General features: G+C 40.6%; 1 protein-coding gene across 3 annotated transcripts in view; it reads right to left on the reverse strand.

Moving 5' to 3' along the window:
- si:dkey-172j4.3 (diacylglycerol kinase delta) overlaps positions 1-26,793 on the reverse strand; it is an 87,215-nt gene that overhangs the window by 42,480 nt on the left and 17,942 nt on the right. The window lies entirely within an intron of this gene.

Consider the following 26,793-nt stretch of genomic DNA (forward strand, 5'->3'; position numbering starts at 1 on the left):
CACACAGAGGACAATGGCTGCTTCTGCTTGAATGCTGATTTAGGGCACGAGATAACTTTAAAAACACACTCACACATGCAGGAATGTGCACGCGCACACACACACACACACACACACACACACACACACACACAGAGTCAAGTCACATCACGTCAAATTGATAGGAAGGTTAATGGCATCCCACTCTGCTTAAGAGAACTGGAAACGTCACTGTGATCACACAAACTCATGTCCTGCTGGCCCTGACTGTGTGTGTGTGTGTTTGTGCGTGTGTGCGTGTGTTGGTGTGTGTGTGCGTTCATGTCTGCTGTCTATACGCCGTCATCAGACTGCTTTCAGTGTCAGATCAGTGTCTCATCTGCCAAGGCAAATTACAGAAAGTGTGTGTGTGTGTGTGTGTGTGTGTGTTTTCTGCCAGTCGGCATATCATTCCATCTTTTATATGCAGAAACAGGCTGTTCCCTGCAAACTCACTCACTGACACCAACACTCTCTCTCGCTCTCCCCGTCTGTCCTTCTGTCTCTCTCTCTCTCTCAATTCCCTTCAGTCATTTTTTTTCCCTTTCCAAAAACTTTTTTTTTCTCCCACCCCCATCTTTTTTCTCTGTCCAAATCCCTGTGGTTAAAATCAATCCAGAATCAGGTCAAAGGGATTCATTGGCGATTAAATTCATTTACACATTTTGTCATCTTATTTGTGCCAGACAAAGCCGAATATGTTACGGCGAACGTGATTATAGCCATAATTACGTGCCACTGGGATTCCTGACTGTATTTCTGTAGCAAAGGGAGCTAAAATGCAGATGGAATTGTTTTTGTTTTGTCAGAAGAAATACTGTAGAAATCAAGGAGAAGAAAGAGCAGAAGGACAGGTAGGAACATTCTCTGCATTTTCATTTTTTAGATGGCATTTGGGACTAGGCCCTTAGCAAGATACACATCTCACTTCTACAGGTCAAATTAGTATCATACCCAGATTTCAAAACAACAGCAGCTAGAATTAACCCTTAAAGTGCATCCGATCTGTGACAAATGCAAACGTGCCCCTGCCTCACTCCTTCACATGTTCCGGTCGTGCCCTTCCTGAGCTGAATTTAGACTTCAAAAACATTTTGTGAAGTCAGTGAAATAAATTAGATTGTAATGTTTGGGGCCCTTTTCTGTCTTTTTCTAGAAACCCGAGACTGTTGTAACCGCTCCTAACTCTTGTTACAGTTAATTGGGTTAACAGAAAAAAGGTAAGTTATGCAAGATGTTTATTTGTTCTGTTCCACATTCATTCTCGATGAGTAAACGGCTTGGAAAGAAACGAAACATCCTCAACATATTGACAGATTTGAGCTTATTGCATATATCGAGACAGCTAATAAGTAACAAGAAATTGCAGAACAGAAATGCCAAAGATAGTCTAAGGTCAAGCGCATTTAGAAACTGGGTCTCCATTACATAGCTTGTCCTCCTGAGAGCACTGACAAGTTTAGTACGTATTAGTTCTGCTTAGTACATATTGTGGGGAATGTGATCTAAATTTTGGGAAAAGCAGTAAAGCTGCAAAAAAACATTAAAAAAAATACTATTGTAGAGGCCACATAAACAATAGTATCATGTTCAGACCGACATTACCAATGAGTCAAAAAGTGTCGTCTCTTCCGTCATTTCAATGAGACCAGGACAGAGAGCCGAGGCAAAAAAACCACAAGGTGGTTCTGCTAAAAAAGTTAAACCTGGCTGTTTTGCTGCAAACAATCCGACATCATCAGACAGTGCAATGCCAATAGGAATTATGCAAGAGTTATAAGTAACGTGAACAATCTACTGTTTACTTTGGAATCAATGAGACGAAGGATCAAACGACTGTTAAGTTATCACACGGACATACAGTAGTTGTAAAATCTTTTTCTCTTAGTAGCTGCTCTGCAGTGTTTTGGCATTTCACCAGCCTTAAAACTCATTAATTTATTTCCTGTATTAGTTCCTGTGTGTTTTTCTCACCAGTACCAACATGCCCCCACCAATGCTTTTTAAAAATGCGGTAATATTTTTGGATTGAAGACCCACTTCCATATTTACATCAATGTCCCTCAATGACTCGGAGAATAATATTTTGTATAAATGCTGCAAGTTGTTTTGTGTAGCATCTTAAACATGACTCCTTTCAAGACAGTTATGGGTCTTTTTAAACCACTTGTCTTTCAAAATAAAAGTCTATCAAATGAAACCATCTGGGTTTGTGAATTGTGAGACTGTAGAAGTAAAGTATAACATGACCGGTAACACTGTAGATGTTTCCTTTTGGGCTTATTTACTGTAATAATTGTGCCGTATCACATTGACAATAGGGCTGTAAATGCTGCAAAACCATTATCATGACTGCTTTTAACACAAGAAAATAATGTAGAGTAAATATATGTATCTGATCCAGTAAATCTTTCTAAAGAAAACATGAATCTTTAATAATATTTTGATGGGAAAGAACAAACTTGGTTTATGAAATACTAAATATAAAAGACCATCTTCAGTATTATGCTGGAGTTATTCCTAAACAATGGACAGCAGCTGTTTATTAATGAGTTACTGGAAACGACACAGAGACACTGACACTTTCAGGTGCGTCTTTGCCAGAACTAATTACAACAGACGCACGCTGGCTGTTGCAGACACTAAACCCCCTGACCTTTCAAATATGGCCGTGTTTTTGTAATCACAAGGCCAAGCTGTCCCCAGACGGACATCATAGGAATGCTAAATGAAGCTTGCCCAATGTCACCAGCTGTGATTCTTTTTTTTTTTTTTTTTAACCCTGCGGTTATTCATTTCCTCCAGCAGATGGCAGACTGAGAGAGAGATGGGGGCGGGAAAAAAAAACAGAGAAGGTGGCAAGATGATTGGGTGCACAGGGAGTGAGAACAGAAAGGCAGAAATGAAATTAGGGCTTGGGAAGGAGAGTGAAGAAAGGAAAAATAGAGAGAAACATGAAAGGGAATGAAAAAAAAGAAGGAGAGAAAAAAAGAGTGGTGCAGTAATTTATATCTGTTAGATTTGGCAGGGTTTGAAATCCTCCCAGCCTCCCAGGTGTGTGTGTGTGTGTGTGTGTGTGTGTGTGTGTGTGTGTGTGTGTGTGTGTGTGTGTGTGTGTGTGTGTGTGTGTGTGTGCGCGCGTGTGTGTGTGCATGTGCATGTGTGTGTTGGTTAATAAATAGCACCACACTCTGGGTTCCCCTTGTGGACATACAAATCCATCTCTACTTAAAACATAACAAGCTCATGTTTCTGTTGGGTTTCACAGTCTGGAAGCATTCGTTTTAAACACTTTGCAACACCACACGGGTGGGGTTTAACACAAAGACAAAAAAGACATCCAACGTAATTCAAGCAGCGCAGAAAAAAAACCCACATCTGTGAACGTGTTTAATGTACTATTTCATGCCCGAGACACAGTTAGACGCCACCTGGATCGTCCTGGTGCAAACCCCACCCATCTGGCACACGGGAGGTGGATAAAACAAACGCAGAGCATCACTTGTAAACAACAGCTGACCCAGGGTCTGTGGTTGTTTATTTCAAATATTTTGTCTTTTCGCTTCCTGGTGTTTAAACTTGGTAATGCAAAGGCATGCAGTGTTGTCATGGTAACAGCCCGACTTTCGAATCAACCTCCAAGCTTGCAAATGTAAGGACACACAAATATTTAAAAAGTAGTCTTTTCACCTGGATATTTTCTCTTCTGTTAATCAAACAGAAAGTAAACCTGTTGTGTGTGTGTGTGTGTGTGTGTGTGTGTGTGTCTTGCATGTGTCAACCCGTCTGTCCTTGACAACTTCTATTAAGAAATTCTATTAAACTGTTCAAGAAACGATAAGAAACATGGCAATACAAAAGACTTGCATCATCTGTCATGCATAAACAAGCTGTCTGACCACACACACACACACACACACACACACACAGTCAGAACAAGGCGTGGGAGGACCTTGCGCCTTGGCGACCACATCCTGTCTCATGTACCTCTGTGCGTTTATTAATAGATGCACACACTATATGCGCAAAAATACAAAAAAAACAGCCAGAGAGAATGTAAAGACACTCTGTCGTGCTTTAGATGGACTGATGGGTAGAGACAGCCAGACCAAACAACACACCTCACATCTCTGGCACACAAACAATACACACATTTCTTCAATTTTACTCACATATCATGTTTGTATGTCAAATGTGTTTTGGAAATATCATCCACTTTTTGGCTTCTGTCTGTGACTGTGAGATAGTGCAGTGAAGGACACATAATCTGCTGCTGCTGGTGGCGGTTGGTGGGAGGAGGAGGAGGAGGAGGAGGAGGAGGAGGGGGTGCCTTAGAGCATACGGACCAAATCTGCCTCTGATGCTGCATAATCCACACACACACACACACACACACACACACACACACACACACACACACACACACACACACACACACACACACACACACACACACACACACACACACACACACACACACACACACACACACACACACACACACACACACACCTCTCAGCCAGAGAGAGATAGATGGTGAAATAAAGGTTCTCTTAATGTGCTGATGTGATTAGCATGCTGTCCCTGTGGTTGATTTGTGATGTTAATCGCGTTTTAGTTGTTAGAGAGCAAAAAGCTTTTACATTACATTTACATGACGGACGGTGAGTTGATAATAAACATTTATAACGAATCAAAAATAGGGTGGTGGAGGAGGAGAGAGAGGAGACAAGTGGAAAAGATGGAGAGATTAAGGTCAGGAAAAGGAAGGGAGAAGAGAAAGAGGAGGAAAAGAGAGGGGATAGAAAAGGAGAAGAGAGGGTGTGATGTAATGCAGGTGGGGCCGAAAAGGGGAGGGAGAGTAGTAAGAAAAAAGGGGGGAGAAGGAGGAAAGGGGGTTTTTTTTTTTTCTTTTTTTTTTTGGTTGGGGTTTTTTTCCGATGTTGGTAGGACACTTGGTTTAAGATGAATTTTTTTTCTTTCCCAGCTCTCACACATACACATCAGATGTGGTGGATCCCTGTGTCTGTGTGTGTGTGTGTGTGTGTGTGTGTGTGTGTGTGTGTGTGTGTGTGTGTGTGTGTGTGTGTGTGTGTGTGTGTGTGTGTGTGTTCTTTGCAATATTTTGTGGTCAAGCTGTAATGTCTCTTTCCCCCATAGAATTTGTTACACAGCTTATGACACACACACACACACACACACACACACACACACCAAGCAGATAGATATAGAGGCAGAAACAGAACATAGAGGTCTCTCTCTCTCTCTCTCTCTCTCTCTCTCTCTCTCTCTCTCTCTGCCATAGATCGCGTCGTCGTCATGGGAGATGAGAGTAATTTCCACGGCAACCTGTGGGGGCTTTTCCTGCCCTCTCGACTCATTGCCTTCCATTCTCGTTCTGAACATAATTGCTGCAGTAAACCAAATCTAGCTGCGCTAGCGGTTATATTTATTAAAAAATCCCCTTCATTTCACAAGTATGGTCAAACCAAAAGTGAGATTTCTCAAAACAGGGTATCTGCCAAAGATAGCACATTTTAAAATGTTTCTCTCCTTTTCTATTAGCAATGATGAGGTTTCATTCCTTTGCATTTTAGGAAAGCTGTCTTGCTCTCACACACGTTTTTTTGTTTTTTTTTGAATATGTAAACTGAACATAGACAACTTAACACCTTAACGAACGCCGTGCAACGTGGAATCTCCATAGACAGTGTGGGAATCTCAGACTCATTTGCACGGCGCTCGTTTTTCGACTAGTCATGACTGGTTTCCAAGATGGCTCCCGCAAGTAAACGCGATTCTCTTTATAATCTATCTTTTTAATAAACTATCTGTACACTTACAATGTTGTCAATGCTTTGGTTCACATTTAGGGAACCTCATTATGCTAACGTCATGGTGTGGTAATATTTCGAGCCTTTTTAGTGGTATTAAATAACGATTTATTTTGAGTGTCCCCATGCCCCAAATACTAGCGTTGTAAGCTAACCAGTGGTCCGCAGTTGCCTTGTCAAGGCCAGCTACTCATTCGATTAGCAAAAAAAAAGGGTGGCAAAAAAAAAAAAAAACACCACCAAAAACCCCGGGGTTTTTTTGGGGGGTCCCCCGCTGCCTATGGTCCCCCAGTGGCTAGAAATGGTGATAGGTGTAAACCGAGTCCTGGGTATCCTGCTCTGCCTTTGAGAAAATGAAAGCTGAGATGGGCCGATCTGGAATCTCCTCCTTATGAGGTCATAGGGGGAAAGGTTACCTCCCCTTTCATCATGGCTTTCAAACGAGCAAAGTGGCAGTTGGTCAAGGCCACAGCCCCACCCTCCACCTTGCCCCCCCTCTCTCCTCCTCAATAGCTACAGGCACAGAAATGGCACATACTAAGGAAAACCCATTGTGGGACTGGCTCTAGTGGCTGTAATTCTGCACCAAGGCTGAATTTCGGGAAAGAGACTTCAGATACAGTATTAGGGGACCACTAAGGCCTATATAAAAGCATCCAAAGAGCACCATGTCATGGGACCTTTAATAAAAAAATATCTCAAGACATGTTACGGCAGATCAACGCCATCTTTATTTGTAACATTTTGTTCTTTGTATGTTTTAACTGCATTGTCTAAATACAAAGTGCCTGCAGCTGTGAACTGGTAGGTGGCTCGACTACATAAACACAGGCTGTAAGAACTGACAGATTAGAGCACCAAGAAGAAAAGCTTCAGGCTCCAGCGTTTGTGCAGCTCCAATTCCTCAGCGCTACTAAATGTGAGAAAAGAGCTGGGAGCCTTTTTTTGGGACTGCAAACCAGGGTCAAGTCACTCTGAATCCAGTCAAGTAACATGAATCACAGGATTTCTCTTGTCGCTCCAACTTGCGGCCGTGTCTCTGCAGCTGGATTCACTGGCTTTATAGAAAGGACACTGCTTTTCGTCGCCTTACTTGTAATAAAAATGAATTTCAGAGTGACAATGTGTTTGTCTCAATCGATACAGTTTTGACGGCGGTGATAGAGACTTAATTTCTGTATCGCAAAGACACCTGATTACTATTTAACAAGAAACTGTGGGGGGAAATGCCTGTTAGATAATGAAAAATATCAGCAGGAAGTGTTTTTTACTGCACTAACCCTTGTAAAAGTTTGTTATCAGAGCTTTCTTCTAATGTTTCTAGTTATTCCAGTATTTAAACTGGAAGTGAACTGACAGTAATCCTGTTCAGAAATGAGAGATTTACATCAGCATAGTAATGGTTCACCAAAGAGGTCAAGAAAAAGTGGATGATACAATTAGAACCACACTAACACAATTATATTTGATCTATGCATGAATACACACACTCGTACTGTACACGTCCAAACACACAGCAGATAATAAGGATAATGGATATTGTGGAGAACCTTTTATGGCAGAAATTGAATTACTACTACAGGGCAAATGGAATTTGTGGCAGGTATTTAAAAAAAGGTGGATTTACATGGAAAACTAAGATAAATAAAATCTCATTTTTCAATTCACCCCAAAATCAAAAATACATATTTTTCCTCTTACCTGTAGTGCTATTTATCAATCCAGATTGTTTCGATGCTAGTTGCCCAGTGTTGGAGATATGGGCCGTAGCAATGTTTTCCATCTCTCCGATATAATGCAAGTAGTTGGCATTTAGCTTGTAAGAAAATACATTTGAAAAATTCAACATTGTCTATTTTCAGAAATAATGACCTGGTTACTCAAGATAACCCACAGAACTGGTTGTGAGCAGTTTCATGGTGAGGCTCTAACTGTAGCTAACCGAGACCGTTAGCTCACCTGAGCTAGCTAACGCTACAGCTCAGCCGAGGAGTATGCCATTAATGTTTACATCTCCCACTGTCATGAGCACGAGCCTCTCGTCCAAAAGCAAGCTTCCTTCTGTGCGGTGATACGGTTGGTGGGTGTAGTTCGGTAGAAAGAAAATAGTTCCTACATGAAAATTGCTCACTAGGTCTGTTGTGTCCATTATCTTGTGTAACCTGGGTCATTATTTCTGAAAAGAGACATTGCTGTTGAAGTTTTTCAAATGTATTTGAAAAATATTTCACTTTGAGCACCACAAGCTGAGTGCCATCTAGTGCCATTATTCTGGTAACAAGGCAGACATCTCTACGGCTGATATCTCCAACACCGGGCAACTCGCACCAAAACATTCTGCATTGATAAATAGCACTACAGGTAAGAGGGAAAAACACGTATCTTTGATTTTGGGGTGTACTGTCCCTTTAACATCAGTGAACTTCAGGCCCAGTACAGTACAACCTCCCTTAAAAGTCATAATTGACATAAATGCTGTCATTTTGCTACTGTATGTCGACACCTGGTGACAATACAAGGCTTCTGTTTAGTATCTTTACTGGGTCAACAGACTGCAGCCGTCGCGGTCTCACTGAGGCTCAGGTTATGCAGTTATAGTTCAATATGTCTTGATTCGTCTTGCTCGAGTTCTCACGAGTTCAATAGTCAATGTTTTCAACAGCCTGGAAGTCAGACGTGCGTGCGTGCGTGCGTGCGTGCGTGCGTGCGTGGTCCGCGATTTCTGCAATACAGTTCTGTCATCATAACTTTGTGTAAACGAGTCAGTGTAGTGTAAGGTCCAGTCAGAGTGCGTTTCTTCCTCTGTCCTTTTTTCCACTGCAATCTCTCTCCCTCTTTCCATTTCTTTTTCCTCCGTCCCTCCCTCATTAACTCTCATATTTAGCCTCCGATCAATAAAACTCTCCCATCTCATCCCTCTGCTCCGTCTTCCCCTATCCAGGCTGTGTGTTTACTACCCAGATTGTTACCGCCTCCTCCTCCTCCATTTACTGTGATTTCTTCTTCCTTCATCCTCCAGCTCTCCTCTCCCCTCTCTTTAAACCCTCTTTTCTTACCGCCTACAGTCCTCCGATTTTGATTCATCTTTTGCATCTCTCCTGTCCGCCCCCTTCTGTCGTCATTCAACCCTCTATTAATATTTTGCCTCTTTATGTCTTCTCTCCTTTCTTTTACCTCCTAAAACATTTTCTCTGTCTTTTCCTTTGCTCCACCTTCTTCTTATTTTTATGGTCTATGAGGCTGTCTGTCATTTGTTAATTTGCTTTTTTGTGTGTGTGTGTGTGTGTGTGTGTGTGTGTGTGTGTGTGTGTGTGTGTGTGTGTGTGTTTTTGACATAAGATGTAGAAAAGGTGAATCTCCCTGTAATACCTATCCGCAGTGTGGCTCTAGAGTTCAAAATTTTTGTCCCGAGTGAAATATCCCGTCATGAATGGCCCTGACACTTGGCACAAAGGTCCATGATCTCCACAGAATGAAGCCTAATGACCTTTCATCCACCAACAGGTTCAAATATAACACTTAATCACAGGTTAAGTCCCAGTGAAATGAAAAAAGTTCTAATACTGTGTCCATGTGTTAATTGTTCATTCATCTCTTGAATAAATTAAGAGATAATATGCCATACATGATATAATATGACATAATACTGACATATATGCCAAATATAGGTCAATACATCGAAATCAAATCCCTGTCTTTTCTCTTCCTACGAACCCAACTATTTCAAATGTTTGATGACTCATGCACAGGGGCTTCTACAAAAAGAAATCCTATCAAATTAGATTTTGGGTGTATATATATATATATACACCCAAAATCTAATTTGATAGGATTTCTTGACATAAGAATATATATATATATATACAGTGCCTTGCGAAAGTATTCGGCCCCCTTGAACTTTTCGACCTTTTGCCACATTTCAGGCCTCAAACATAAAGATATAAAACTGTAATTTTTTGTGAAGAATCAACAACAAGTGGGACACAATCATGAAGTGGAACGAAATTTATTGGATATTTCAAACCTTTTAAACAAATAAAAAACTGAAATATTGGGCGTGCAAAATTATTCAGCCCCCTTAAGTTAATACTTTGTAGCGCCACCTTTTGCTGCGATTACGCTGTAAGTCGCTTGGGGTATGTCTCTATCAGTTTTGCACATCGAGACTGACATTTTTGCCCATTCCTCCTTGCAAAACAGCTCGAGCTCAGTGAGGTTGGGTGGAGAGCGTTTGTGAACAGCAGTTTTCAGTTCTTTCCACAGATTCTCGAATTGATTCAGGTCTGGACTTTGACTTGGCCATTCTAACACCTGGATATGTTTATTTGTGAACCATTCCATTGTAGATTTTGCTTTATGTTTTGGTTCATTGTCTTGTTGGAAGACAAATCTCCGTCCCAGTCTCAGGTCTTTTGCAGACTCCATCAGGTTTTCTTCCAGAATGGTCCTGTATTTGGCTCCATCCATCTTCCCATCAATTTTAACCATCTTCCCTGTCCCTGCTGAAGAAAAGCAGGCCCAAACCATGATGCTGCCACCACCATGTTTGACAGTGGGGATGGTGTGTTCAGGGTGATGAGCTGTGTTGCTTTTACGCCAAACATAACGTTTTGCATTGTTGCCAAAAAGTTCGATTTTGGTTTCATCTGACCACAGCACCTTCTTCCACATGTTTGGTGTGTCTCCCAGGTGGCTTTTGGCAAACTTTAAACGACACTTTTTATGGATATCTTTAAGAAATGGCTTTCTCTTCCATAAAGGCCAGATTTGTGCAGTATACGACTGATTGTTGTCCTATGGACAGAGTCTCCCACCTCAGCTGTAGATCTCTGCAGTTCATCCAGAGTGATCATGGGCCTCTTGGCTGCATCTCTGATCAGTCTTCTCATTGTATGAGCTGAAAGTTTAGAGGGACGGCCGGGTCTTCGTAGATTTGTAGTGGTCTGATACTCCTTCCATTTCAATATTATCGCTTGCACAGTGCTCCTTGGGATGTTTAAAGCTTGGGAAATCTTTTTGTATCCAAATCCGGCTTTAAACTTCTCCACAACAGTATCTCGGACCTGCCTGGTGTGTTCCTTGTTCTTCATGATGCTCTCTGCGCTTTACACGGACCTCTGAGACTATCACAGAGCAGGTGCATTTATACGGAGACTTGATTACACACAGCTGGATTCTATTTATCATCATTAGTCATTTAGGTCAACATTGGATCATTCAGAGATCCTCACTGAACTTCTGGAGAGAGTTTGCTTCACTGAAAGTAAAGGGGCTGAATAATTTTGCACCCACTTTTCCAGTTTTTCATTTGTTAAAAAGTTTTGAAATAGCCAATGAATTTCGCTTCCACTTCATAATTGGGACCCACTTGTTGTTGATTCTTCACAAAAAATTACAGTTTTATATCTTTATGTTTGAGGCCTGAAATGTGGCAAAAGGTCGAAACGTTCAAGGGGGCCGAATACTTTCGCAAGGCACTGTATATATATATATATATATATATATATATATATATATATATACTGACCAATTTGTTTAAGTTAATATCCTAAGGTGCCACCCTCACTGTCAAAATGTACATTTCACCCACATTAGGGTTGCTTTCTGTTGTCTAATGAGCCTTACATTTGGCCACTTGTGTGGTTGTAGGCTCACAGAAGTTACACAACTCAACTTGTGTTCATATTTAATGATTTATTCCTTCATTTATTTCATCCATTAATCACGTGATATCTCGCAAATACGTTTTAATCACCCCTTGAAAAAAAGGAATGACTCATCTAACCACTGATGTTTTCAACATTATACAACTGGTCCAAATGGGGCTCTGATACATCTTCATCAGTTTGATATTACTAAGTCGGACGTGTACTCTGACTAGCTTGTGTCAGACTTAAAGGATGGGAGACTATTTGTCAAATAAAAAGGGAGATAAACTGAGTTGAGGTGACTCTGCTCTCCCACTCCTCTCCTCTGTCTCTGCTATCGGCAGGTTTTGTAATGTGATGGATGGAGCAGACCTCCGCGTGTCTAGACCATAATAATCTGCTTTCTGTGGTGATTTGCCGGCTAAAATTCATCCTGCACAGTCTGGTGTTTTAAACGGCTTGACCTAGAGGATTAAAGGCGCCATCGGCGATCTGAGCTTTGTACTGTAGGTGGGATGCCGCTCGTAGCTTAGACTTTTACAAACTTCTGTCGGTCTGTTCGATCTGTTGTGTATACATGCTTTTAACCGGTGGCTAAACTCAGCTCTCCAGAAGTTTCGACCTAAGCTGTGGGATTCACACACCCTGCAACTCTGAACAAAACTAGCCGATTCTGAATGTTGGATCACCAGTGGCTAATGTTAGCAAAGAGACAACATGCAAATGGGTCGACTTTACAGTAAGCACGGAGCTCATTTCTCCTCTCTTGGTGCGGGCTAACTGCCTGTCAAATCCCAATGCTGAAACTTTGTTACCAAGTAATGTGGAAGCTTCTGCATACATGTCGACCAGATAGAAGAATTATGAAACAATGGACCTCGACCAAGCTTGTTGAAAATGCTGCAAAGTGTTGAAATACTGCACTGTGGGGACTTGCACAAACAGAGTAGCTGCACTATTGCTCAATACATGTGTATTCATGCAAGACTGTGTGTGTGTGTGTGTGTATGTGTGTGTGTGTGTGTGTGTGTGTGTGTGTGTGTGTGTGTGTGTGTGTGTGTGTGTGTGTGTGTGTACCCTCTGGGTGGTTTTAAGAGGTTTTTTTTCTCCGGTCTCTCAAGCTAATGAAACTGAACTCCTCTCCTCCTACACTCCTCTCCTTTTCACCTCACCTTTCCTCCCCAGCTCTACCTCTCCTTCTCTCCCTCCATTACTCCCCCGTTTGGGTTTGGGTGTTTATATAAAAAATGCACAAAGTTAAAATAACCTCACTCTGCGCTGACATGCAAGTGTCCACAAGAAGACAAATCTACACACATAAACACACACGCTGACGGAAACACACGGCCAGCGTGTTTTGACAATCTTCCAACACGCTGATGCTTTATTTGTTTAACAAATTGACGTCCTAAATTTAGTCTCCATATCCCCGAGGAGGCTCTTAAAATGGAGACACGTGTGTGTGTGTGTGTGTGTGTGTGTGCATGTGCCTGTTTTTATTATATGTGTAATGTGTGCACGTCTGCACTGTTGGAATTCTTGTGGCTGCAAGAGGAATTCTTCTGGTTTGGAGTATTTTCGTAAAAGGGTGAAATCAACAGCAGTGTCTGTGGTAATTTTTTCGACTGTGAGAAAAAGGCCTCCTCTGATTCCAGTGTTTGTGTATATGCCCGTGAAAGTGTGCTTTCAGAGCACACCTTTGTTGACATGAATATTTCATTTCTGACTTCCTCCTCTAACTGGATCAGGTACGGCAGCGTGTGCTCTGATAGTGGAGGTGAAAGCTTAGGGATTACACTAGTGTGTGTGTGTGTGTGTGTGTGTGTGTGTGTGCGTGTGTGTGTATATACATAGGCTGGTTATTCTGTGCGTTTTTGTGGGTGGGCGCCCGCTGTACATTAACTGGAATGGTTGCAGTCTTATCAGCTTTTCCTGGTTTCCTGATCATGTAAATTGGAAACACGTTGTGTAACCAAAGAAGGAAGTGATCACTGCCTGGTCTACTTAAGAAAATCGTTGTGTTTAATCAAATTGATTTTCAGTTCATTCTAATATGAAAATATGAAGCATAATTAAACTAGTTTTATTGTTATCTATCACCATACGTGTAAAGCCCCCCTCTGCTAAAAAATAGGTTTTACTTCATTTGGATGTTTGAATGATGTAGGATATTGGAAGGATGTGTTCACATTCATCGGCTGAAGGAGAGCACTAATATACAAGGTTTAACCAGGTATAATTTAAATACTAAGATGGTGTGTTGACGTTGGCCTCAGTGTGGTAACAAAACGATTTCTTCCTCTCTGTTGCTTGCATAACAGAGGTGGGTGTATGCGTTTATGCTAACGTTATACTTTAAGTATGTATCCCTGCGTATCTGTGTGAATGCCAGTTTGTGTGTGTGTTGTCCGTTAATCTGACAACATATTGCTACACAGCATGTCTGTACACTCGCACTGACAGACTTCTACAGTCACCAAGGGAGTGAAAGAAAGACGGAAAGAAACAGAAACCATAAGAGAAGCAAGATAGAGAGCGAAAAAGAGTGAAAGAACATAAGGACGAAAAGGAGGAAAAAAAATGAACAACTGAAAGAGAAAGCAAATAAATAAGGGTTGACAAAAACAGGAACAGAAGAAAAAAAATGACGAGAGAGAAGTAGAAAGAAAAGGAACTTGATGCATAAACAAAGAGAGCGGAAGGTTGGGGATTTACCATATACAGTTACAGCCTGTTTCTAGAATAGGCTTGGTTTCGCAAACATAGACATGAGGCGACAAAAATAGACTTTCTACAAAGGAGTTCAGTGAGTGGTTAGCTGGTGGTGCAGAAAGCATGACAAACTCCTGTGTGAGCGCTCCATCTGTGAGTCTGTGATTCCTCCGCCTATTTGTCAGACTGAAGGGAATCCTGTGCTTGAGCAACATTAACATACTGCTACACACACACACACACACACACACACACACAGTAATCATGATGTTATCATGCGCATTCATTTGCTCGTTCTTCAGACGTCGTTGCTTTACTGTTATCCATGACTGTCTAATTCTAATGTGAGAGAGTGTAGTCACACAGATGAACGGCGTACTTACAAAGCTAGACATTACTACATATAAAACAAAGAATTATCTTAGAAATAAAAAAATAAATGTTTATATCAATCTATGCTTTTTAAATGCAGCAAATATCAATAATTTTAACATCTGATCTATTGATCTATCAGAGGGAACTCATTAAGTATTTGTTGGGAATTAAGTGATTTAAAAGTGTATTTTAAAGCGATAACATCTCCATTAAGTTGGGTGACTAGCGGAGACCGATTTTAAAGGAAGAATCATAAAAAATCAAAGCACCAAAGGCCAATATATCCAAACTTTTCATGCCCTAGCTTGGGGTCAAGCCTCCACTTCCCATCATGCAACTCGATGGCAACTTTTCGTTAGCCCCTTCCTGCCTGCTAAACGCCCACGTCATAACTAGTTAACTGACACTGGTGTGTAAAATCAGTGTAGTCGTGACAACACTTGTTGCTAGGTGACTGACAATAAAAAAAAAAACATTGCCTTGGTTGATGACTTTTTCTTTTCTGCTTTTCAGTGTAATAAAATATTTGGTTCTTTGTAAATTCAATACATCTGGGTTTTGGCACGTTGGTCGGACAAAATAAGCAAAATAAAGACGTCATCTTGGGGTTGTGGAAAATTGTAATGAACATTTCTCACATTTTCCAGAATAAATAATCAAAAGAATTATCGTTAGTGGCAGCCCAGAGTACGGTGGCCGGGAAGTGCAATGCAACATTACAAAGAATGAAACACTTTTACAAAGCTCGAGACAAATTTACATTTTGGAAAACAAATTTACATTTTGGAAAACAAATTTACATTTTGGAAAACAAAATAACATTTTAGAAAACAAATTTACATTTTGGAAAACAAATTTACATTTTGGAAAACAAATTTACATTTTGGAAAACAAAATAACATTTTAGAAAACAAATTTACATTTTGGAAAAAAAAATAACATTTTAGAAAACAAATTTACATTTTGGAAAACAAAATAACATTTTCGAAAACAAATTTACATTTTAGAAAACAAATTTACATTTTGGAAAACATAACATTTTAGAAAACAAATTTACATTTTCGAAAACAAATTTACATTTTAGAAAACAAATTAACAAGATGCAAAACACTTTTACCAGTCCCGAAACAAATTTACAAATGACAGATTCTTCACGGAAAGGGAATGTACCACATACCGGAAGTGATGAGGTGTTGTTGGTGAACCGCAGTCAATTTGTGTTGTTGTGAGTGAGTATATGGCGTGAATGAAGTTTATGGTGACTTTACGTGTGGTTCGGTGTTTGGAGTTTTTATATGACGGACCTGACGGAAACATTGGAAAAACAGGGAAATGTCGACAGCGCGGCCGGATCGAAGCTACAGCAGGGGGCAGCTGAGTCCGTCTGCAGCTGCAGGACCTGGAGCTCACTGCCCATTCCTGGGAGCCAAAACCGACACCCGCAGGCGCTGGAGACCCAGGCCGGCGTTGTGGCCCGGCCGCTGGAGGGAAGGGAAGCCCGGGAGAATCAGATCCAGGACTAAACGGAGCGGACTGTCACAGCCTGCTGAAGTTTAAATCACAGGTTTCCTAAAGGGAGTCTGGGGGGCCTCCGGACTGTGGACGACGAACCACGACATAAAGTCTCGTTAAATAATAAATACATGCAGAAATAAATGAATCATTAGTGTTTAAACTTCACTTTGAAGCAGAACCTCTTAGTTCAGAAGGGTGAAGTTTCCGTTGGTACTCATCTGTGAACTGATTATAATAAATATTCTTTGTATTAACACATTAATTAGTCTCTTTGTCTTTTTGTTTAAAAAACTAGAACATCGCATGAGATTTTGACGATTTATAGTGATTTTATTTCCGTTAGACCTTTGCCTACATTGACGCTGATGCATTAAGGCGGCCCATAGACAGTATATAAGGGAGTGCCTCCCCTGTTCCAGAAAGCGGCCTCTATTGACGCATTCGATCCATAACTGCCGTAGTCAAGGCGACATGTATACAACACCTCATCACTTCCGGTATGTGGTACATTCCCTTTCCGTGAAGAATCTGTCATTTGTAAATTTGTTTCGGGACTGGTAAAAGTGTTTTGCATCTTGTTAATTTGTTTTCTAAAATGTAAATTTGTTTTCGAAAATGTAAATTTGTTTTCTAAAATGTTATTTTGTTTTCCAAAATGTAAATTTGTTTTCTAAAATGTAAATTTGTTTTCGAAAATGTTATTTTGTTTTCCAAAATGTAAATTTGTTTTCTAAAATGTTATTTTGTTTTCCAAAATGTAAATTTGTTTTCCAAAATGTAAATTTGTTTTCTAAAATGTTATTTTGTTTTCCAAAATGTAAATTTGTTTTCGAAAATGTCATTTTGTTTTCCAAAATGTAAATTTGTTTTCTAAAATGTTATTTTGTTTTCCAAAATGTAAATTTGTTTTCTAAAATGTTATTTTGTTTTCCAAAATGTAAATTTGTTTTCTAAAATGTTATTTTGTTTTCCAAAATGTAAATTTGTTTTCTAAAATGTTATTTTGTTTTCCAAAATGTAAATTTGTTTTCCAAAATGTAAAAGTGTTTCATTCTTTGTAATGTTGCATTGCACTTCCCGGCCACCGTACCAGAGTGTCAACGACTACTTTAAAAATGGGGTTCCAACAAGTAATTACAGTGTATATTCAGGGCTCTAGAGTGCGACCAATTTGGTTGCAAATGCGGCCAAAATTTGTAAGGGTGCGACTAAGAGTTTTCCTAGGTTGCACCGGTGCACCTAACATCCTCGCATCCGCTGCATCTCCACGAACAAAGCAATGTCATTTATATCGATATGTTTAATGTTGCGTTGCATGACCCATTCCTTCTGGAAAGCCGTGCCTGTGTTTGGATCTCTCCTCCGCGCAGCCCCGCCCCCATTCACACGGCTCCCCTGCAACATGGAGAGACACAGCGCCGCCAGTCCAAACCATTGACATATGGTCCAAACTACTTACATTTGTCTACAGTTTTAATTGTTATTAACACAGCTGTATATTGTTAAGTATGAGAGGGAAACCTGTATTAGTACCAGTGTTTCCGCTGGTAACTCTGTTATTGCGGCCGCCACGGCGAAAAACACATTAGAAGTTATTAAATGCAACTAACTTCAGTTCGTTGAGTAATAGCGTGTAAGACAGAGCCTGCTGGATCATAGTTCATAAAAATGCAGCACAGTGACGATACAGATATTTCATAGCCTACACAAGACGTGTGTAACGCCGCTAATGAGTCAGCCGTCTCTGACTAGCATATGCTTCAGTCAATCGCACTCTTTCGGTCGTTCTTTTTTTTTTGTAAAGATTTCGGCCTTTATTTTGATAGGAAAGCTGAAGACATGAAAGGGGAGAGAGAGGGGGGGGGGGGAATGACATGTAGGAAAGGGCCGCAGGTCGGAGTCAAACCTCTAATATATATATATATATATATATCCTAGGCTATTTATTTTAGAGAACTTTCATTTACATGTGTTGCAGCTGTATATTTTTAAACTGGTAAAGGAAACCCTGTCTTTGCATTTTATTTTAATCACAATCAAAAGTTTTAATAAGAGCTTGTGAAAAGTGGCTTTGACTTAAAACTGAACATTTAGCCCACTTTGTAAAAAAATACAGAGCTATATATATTGTGTATTGCCATTCAGCATTAACGGCGATGCGTGGAAAAAATTTTGAATTTTGTGCTGGTGCAAATAAAAAAAGTTAGGCGCACCTGTGCAACCAAGGCAAAAAGTTAGTTTGGAGCCCTGATATTGTCAAAACAATATAAAAATCTCCATTGTATTTCATTTCTATACTATTTCTGATTTGCTTACAGTGATTATACCAAAGTATGATTCATGTACTGACTAATAAAAGCAATGCCACTGCTTTGTTGTACATACTGTTTGTTATGCTGCTATTTATACACTATACACATGTCTGAGGTAAATCATGTTGGCATTTGAATGTTTGCACACTTGTTTGCATACACATGCTGCACGCGCGCACACACAACACAACACAACACAACACAACACAACACAACACAACACACACACACACCTACGTTGAACACATGCCAGATATAGGCCGGATTCCCGAGCTGCAATCTTTTCTTTCTTTCTTCACAAGCAGATTTACCAAAGAGTTCTTCCAGTAAGGTGCGTGTGTGTGTGTGTGTGTGTGTGTGTGTGTGTGTGTGTGTGTGTGTGTGTGTGTGTCTTTGTGTTGCATCCTCATTTTGACAAACAAGAATATATGTATGGCACTTCATTCTTTGTGTTACAAATGGAATACCAGCAGGCAATCCTGTACGACCATTTTCACGCACGCACGCACGCGCACACACACACACACACACACAGTACTATCCCCTCCATTACGCCCAATAAACACACACCTCTCACCTTCATGCACTCACTTCCCATTTTCCCCCGTTCTTCTCTTTTCTCCCTGTGTCCACCCCTTCTTCTCTCATTGTTTACAGCGACATTCAATCAGATTAGAAAACGATAAGCTCCCTCGGTACCGCTTAGCGTTTCAAAGGATGTGGCTTTTTTGTGTGCAAACATCAGTTTCTTTCCTGGTAAAAACCCTGTGTGTGTTTTGTGTGTGTGTGTGTGTGTGTGTGTGTGTGTGTGTGTGTGTGTGTGTGTGTGTGTGTGTGTGTGTGTGTGTGTATTTGGTGTATATTTGAGTGCAAAAGAAATTGGTAGGGTATTTGTTGTCTTTTTGATAACTTGCCAATACCTCTAACTCTAACATGATTCACTGTCTGGCTCAGCTTTAAAGCTTGATGACTAAGGAACGAGAGAGTGGCAGACGCAGAGGCAGCAAGAGACAAAGGGCAGAGTCAGGGAGCGAGATAGAGATGGAGAGAAATTGGCGTTCGTGCGACTTTGGGCTGGGTAAGCGCTCCTTCCTAATATGATTATAAATCGTCTTGTCCTCATCTTTTTGTGCCAGTTGTGTCCTTGGCCCGAGTCGCAGGGGGAGGAAGTCTGTTCCAAGCCTGGAAAGCCTCTTCAGGCCAACTAAGCCAAGTGGGGAAAAAAATAAAAGGACACTAAAATACAAAAAATAAGGCCTCAGCAATTGGAGTTAATGCAACAGGGTGTATCAACAGCATGCAGCGTTTAAAGGCTGCAAGATTTGTGTGACAACATCTAACAACCTCATCAGCTTGAGTCACAAGGAGTCACTCATTGAGATGCTTTAGATTTGACAGCTTAAATGAAATGAAGGTGTTGAGGGTGGACGCCAGAAGGAAGTCTGACTAAAGTAAAAACGCTGAGATTAAACCTGAATCAATTCAATTAGCCGACGGACAGCGAGTGTGAGCTTTTCCATGTTTTGGATCATTGTAAATTGAATACATTTGGGTTTTGGCAGGCTGTCCTCATTCACCATTCGTACATGTAACTACGAAAAGTAACTTGTATGTAATCCACATATTTATTACTGCAAACCCAACATTGACGTTTGGTGTAAGACGCCCTCTAATGTCATCAGTAAGTTGGAGGTTGGGGTGGTGGATGGTACAGATGGTCCGATACTGATACCAGTATCGGTATCGGCTCCGATACAGCCTAAAGCTGGTATCGGTATCGGGAAGTACTGGAGTTTATGCACCGATCCGATACCACGTAATAAAGCTCTAAAGAAAATCAACGTTAAAGTCGTTTATTTATGTTCCTTTTCCGTTATAACTGACTGTCAAACTGGATAATAAAAGAGAGTTATGTGGCATTCATTGTTTGTGTTTGTTCATGTTTCACAAAGAGTTTAACCTGAGCCAGACCGACAACAAAGATAGAAATCATATCACATCCATACAGGGATAGTAGTATACAGTTAGTAAACATAATAAAATATATGACACACTGGTATCGGATCGATTAATTGTTTAATAATCTTGACCAAGGGGTTTTGGTGCCTAAACTTAAACGTCACCACTTGGTGGCAGAACGTAACTGGTCAAGTACCGGTTTGCCGTTTCACAGTGTTAAATAGAACTTCATATTTTTAAGATTTCATACAAAAACGGTGGAAAATACGTTGGGTTTTAGACAGTTTGAAGAAGTCATTGTAGGCTCCAAGAAACTGCGATGGACATTTTTCAATACTTTTTATCTCAGGGCGCCACTAGTCCATAAAAACCACATTTCCAAGTCATTACCATATAAAACATGTTTGCAGGTGGAGAAGAAGGAATCAGTAACTGCTTTTTTATAATTGATTCATCGTTTATTTAATAAATAAATTAGCTCTTCAGCATTAATCTACGGTTTGTTGACTCTTCAGCAACACTAATGGGAAAATCAATCATGAAGGTATACAAAATAAAGAGATATTTCACTCACGATCGAAAAGAAACCATGCTTGATGAATCTACAACTGAGTCGGCGAGCCTGGGACAAAACTCCTCATTTATCTTGAGATAATGGGCCTAAAAAGAGACTACGCCAATCAAAACATCAGATCAAAACACAACAACACTGATTGAGCAGCAGGTGATCGTTCCATCCGGAGAAAGCTGGACCCTCCATCTTTGATGCAGAGATTAGGACTCGGTTTGCCTCCTTCACCATCAGGACAAACTGCACTTACCCTCCCGCACACCGCCGACGTACTGGAAGAGTGTAAACACAAGCGAGGCACACGCCAACACAGCGTCATAACGAACACAAGGTCTCTGCACACAGAGAGCAGGCAACACCGAGCACTTTTCTTCAGCCCTGTCTGAGCTATAAAAGTCAGATCTCCAACAGAGAGGCAATATTTTGGCCAATGTTTGCAGAAAGAACATAGAGAAAAAGGTGTCTCCATTGTTGTCAAACGTGTGCAGTACTAGGTTGAGACCTCTCTTGGTTACAGGTGTGTGTGTGTGTGTGTGTGTGTGTGTGTGTGTGTGTGTGTGTGTGTGTGTGTGTGTGTGTGTGTGTGTGTGTGTGTGTGTGTGTGTGTGTGTGTGTGTGTGTGTGTGGTTATGTTCTGCTTGTTTAAATAGTTTTGTATTTGTATCACTTGTGCTTGTCACTGATCACTTTACGGAGAGACAGAGTTACATCAATATCAGCTTTAAAAGGCCATTCGTCTTTTTCGGAGTGAGTCAACGCGATGGCTAAATTAGCACCATAATATAAATAAAACCTTATTTTTATACAACCTGATAAGCTGTCTAACAGTTAGACTGGAAATGCTCGGGCCTACTCCTTATTTGAATGTGTTAATTTTAAAATGATTTGCATCGAACACGTGCACCTGAAACACAACAACCGTAGCTTTCGGTAGTGTTGTGTACGCAAATAACATGAAGAATACTTATTTTGCTTGCAAGGACTTGTTGCTGCGCCAGCATTTTTTCCCTTTAAACTTTTAAGCTTCAAAGTTCATTCTTGACCTTGAAACTATCCGACAGAAGGTCCACTTACTGGCTTTTTCTGGAGCTTTCAACCATGTCAACATAGATCTGTTTTACACGCGAGTTCAGTAGCTGTTATGATTTCAATTTAGCATCAATGTTCATTATTAACCTTGGAAATAGTAGTTTGACAGCACAATTCCAACTCAGTGTCTTCTTACTCGCTTTTTCCAGAGCTTTTAACCATATCACTTTTAACCGTATTGTTGACAAGGTCTGAAAAAAGCTAGTAAGTGGACCTTAAGTTAGTATAGCTTTGCCAAACTACTATATTATTTCCTAAGTCAAGAATTAAGTCCTAAGAGAAAAGTTCATCCATTAATGAAGACCATGCGATACAATTGAAAGCTACTGGGGGGAAGCTAGTAAGTGGAGTCTCTCTTCAAATCAGTTGTTAATTTCTTAAAGAAGATGGTCACAGATCTGGATTTCCCAGACGTAAGATTTCTTTTAATTTGATGCTCAATGCATTTTCAAAGCGTAATTGCTGTAAATTGCTGTACCTTTGCATAGCAGAGTCAGAAAACACAGAGAAGAGAAGAGAGATGTGATGGAGGGATGGAAGAAGAGAAGAAAAGAGAGAGGGGTAGTCCCCTGCTCTTTTACAGTCTTCAGAAAATCACAAAAACACAACTACCATTTGTAGTCAAGTGCTCTCTTCTGCTCTGTTATCAATCTATCAACCTACCCATGCTATGCTATTTATATGTGTGTCGATTATATCTCCGTCTGTCTGTATCACTCGCTTTCATTATAACTAGAGATTTCCTGTTAAAAACCTCTTACACACACACACACACACACACACACACACACACACACACACACACACACACACACACACACACACACACACACACACACACACAGCTGTGTAAAAATAAAATGTGTTTTTTTTTAGAAGGGAAGCCACATCCTTCCAGTACAGTCACCCTGCTGCTGTTCTCTGAGTCAAATAGAGAGAGAATTACTAATAACTCATAACAGCTTCTGCAATCAGTGACAGTCTTTGACCCATTAAATCCCTAAAATTAATTGTTTTCTTAGCTGCTTTTTGTTCCCAGCTCTCGGTTTTCTGGTTCTCAAATCAACCTTTTCTCCATAGAAGCTATAAAAACCTTATAAACACAATATGTCTCCATATCTTCATGAAGTAAGTAGTGTACAGCAAGTGATTAAAGGTCTGGGCGGGGCAAAGGTTCCTGTTTTAGATTGTGTTTTAGCGCGTGGTCACGGTGCAGGTCAGATAGTCTTAGTATTTGCATGTTGTAGCACGCCACAGTAAACTGCAACATCATTTGGCAACAGCTTTTGAAGCTGAGGTCCTTTTAACACTCAAACTGCATTTTACAATCATAAATCAGGACTCAGCAAGGTCTAAACATCATTGTAATATATTGCAGGTATAGTTATTCTAACCATACTCATTGTAAATGACTGTATATCCATACATGCGTATGGCCATTAGTCAGACTTAGTAGCAACAGAATTCGCATTAGCAGTAGTAGTTGTAAAGTAATGATATTATACCCTAAATATATTAGTGATAGACCGATTATCGGTCAGTTTTTTGGCAGTTCGCGGATTATCTGTATCAGCGTTTTATTTGCCTGATAACCGATACAGTTAATGAATTAAAAAGTGCGCTACTTTGGCTCGACTACAGCTCTGTGTCTGTCCCTCAGCTTCGGTTTCACTCCCCACTGAGTCTGACTTCATGTCCCGCCCACAACACTATCGGACTCTCTTTTACTGTGTATTACACAGTAAAAGTAGGTTGAAAGTTTCTAATTTATTAAATAATTGCTTAAGGCATTTAAACTAAGTTTTGTGTTGGAGTTTGTAACATTTCAAAATCTTAAATTTGACTTCAAGATTTTCATTTTCACTGTAAAAGCAAATAGGTTCTAAATATCGGTTATTGTTTTCATTAACTACTAATAATCTATATCGGCCCTAAAAAAAAACAGAATTGGTCGATCGCTAAAATATGTTGATCAATTATTATCTACAAGTGTTGTTGAATAATAGTTGAGCGTTTATTACAGCCACTTTGACAGAAATCAACAGGGAACACAAAGGGGAGCCCTCCTGCGCTACACACTGAGCAGGAAGCGAAACGCACGCCGACGCAGGTTCATGACATGCAAGAGGTGTCTTCTCACATCAAACACTTCCCCACAGCCCTGCCTGTCTGACTTACTTACTTAAACATCGTACCTCCAAGAAGGGGAGCACTGAGTTGTACCGGCACAGGCCAGAGAGTACACAGTGGAATGAGGTGGAGAAAGCAGAGGAAAAGAGTGAACAGATTTCAATACAAACACATTTTTAAGTCATTAAAGTGCTTGCAATGCTGACAGAGATGTGCTATAAGGCTGGGGGGAATGCTTGAAATGAACTGGTTCTTACAAAGTGTCACCTGACAACGTTTAAAGGCCAAAGTGTTTATGGCTGTTCTGAATGGCTAAACAAGTCTGCATTCACAGAGGTGGGGACCGACAGAAAAGTGGGGTGGGAAAGTGGAGCACACTTTCATACAGCGTCTCCTCAAAGGGCTAGTTTCTAACTATCAAAAAACTCAGCCAATCGCCGTCACCTGTTCCTCCACACAAGCCAGAGGTACCACAATCAGGCCCCCGGGGAATTTTACCCATTGTACTTTTATGCACTTTGTACATCGAAATAGCAGGTACGCGGTAGCTGCAAAAACTATAATAACGCTAATTGCAGGAAATATACTAGCGGAAGTGTACTGAATAGAGCTGGTGTGAACACAGCGCAGTCTCTACAATTGTCATTAACAGATGTGTTTTTTTTTTTTTCATGCTGCTGACTCAGACTGTTACTCTTCATGCTGTACTCCAAGTCAGGGGTTGTGACAGAACGAACACACACACACACACACACACACACACACACACACACACACACACACACACACACTTGATTTTGCAAGCTGCAGTCAAAAAGAATAAACTGAATCATAAAATAGATGTGTTTTCTCAGGACAGCATTATTGCAGAAGCAGCATGTTTGTGTGTGCGTGTGTGTGTGTGTACATACATGAGTGTTTGGTGTTGTGGTGACTGTCTCTTGCTTCCTGTTAAAGCAAAGGAGGCTGAGAAAAACCATGAGTGAGTCTATTTTTGGCCACTGAGAAAGAAAGAAAGATGAAGCGATAAGCAGGGTTAAAAAAAGAAAAAACAAGAGGTGCAAAGAGGTGTAAAAACAAAACAAAGAAAAACTGGGAAAGAAGAAAAACAAAGTAGAGAAAAGAACGAGTGTGAGTGCCGTGACACTTTACTGAACCAGCAGAGTGAGTGGCAACACTCTGACACAGAAAAGAGATCAGTTCAGATCCACGAGACAAACACACCAGAACTCATGCTTTCTGTTGTCAGTCTCCTTTAGCTAGCAGACTGCAGACAAATGAAGACAATTAAGTGATGAACAGTACATGCCTGTGGACACACACAGACACACACACCCTCCACTGATTGATAACACACATTAGCACATTAACAGCTCTACACACACACACACACACAAACACACACACACCACACACACGCAAAAGCAGACAATGCACACCTGTCAAGACTGAAACGTGATCGCTCATTAGTGATAATACAAACACAGCTGTTACAGATTGAGAGCGCACATTAGTTCATTAGTGAGAACACACACACACACACACAATATTGTTGTCTCCTCATCATTAGCACATTTCCAAAGTGAGTGTCACTATGTTAGACACAGCCGCTGTAGATAACTCATCAACTTCGTCACACACGCACACACACACTCCACACTCACACTCACACACACACACACACACTCACACTCACACACACACACACACACACACACACACACACACACACACACACTTTCCTTAAGTCTGCAGCCGGCAACTGAGGAGGGGGAATGACAGGGCAAGATGGAGAGGGCAAAGACAGGGACGTTCAGACTGGAATAGGAAAAAAAGAAGAAAAGGAGAAAAACGTAAACACCGCAGAGGGGAGAACAAGAGTGAGGTTGAGATGGAGTGGCATCAATACAAGGATGTGAAGTCAACTCACCTTTACACACCTATTTAAATTGCATTTTGGGGCTTATTAGTAATTTTTTTGCAAATGTAGTTGTATTGTATTTAATAATGATCTGCTGTTGTTGGTTATTTTTTACCTAACTTTTTATCTGTAATAATACATACTAAGAAGAGATAGAAGATACAGGTCTAATCATTAGTACCTCAATACAAACACAAAGTTGACTACAATCATAAATACAGATATCATAGGTCACAATAGGCAGCTAGTCCTGTTAGCAATGCAGTTAGCTACATTAGCTAATCAAGGGAGTTCATTTCGGTGTTTATAGACTTATAGAAGGTCCAGAGATGGCCGCTGAGAAGGAAATAAGAAAGGTAGCAACAGAGTAGAGAGATGAAGGGATGACAGGATGAAAAGAAAGAAAGGAAGGAAGGATGGGATGAAGAGCAATGGAGGTCAGAGCAGAGAGAGGGGGGGAGCATGTCGAGATCAAGGCAGGAGGAATAAAGCACAACCAGGTGGCAGCAATGAAAGCGAGGAATTGAAATAAGACGGGTCACAAAAGAAAAAAACACTGAAAAGAGAGTAAAAAAATAAATAAAATAGAGACAGGAAGTGAAGTGAGGAGTGGAAACCATGTTCCTTTTTGAAAAAAATAATACTCCAAGGCTCCAAAACATAGACCGTCTATGAAGATGGACAGCTTGACAGCTCCCCAAAAGAGAAG

The sequence above is a fragment of the Perca fluviatilis genome, chromosome 14, assembly GCF_010015445.1.
Source record: "Perca fluviatilis chromosome 14, GENO_Pfluv_1.0, whole genome shotgun sequence".
NCBI lineage: Eukaryota > Metazoa > Chordata > Actinopteri > Perciformes > Percidae > Perca > Perca fluviatilis.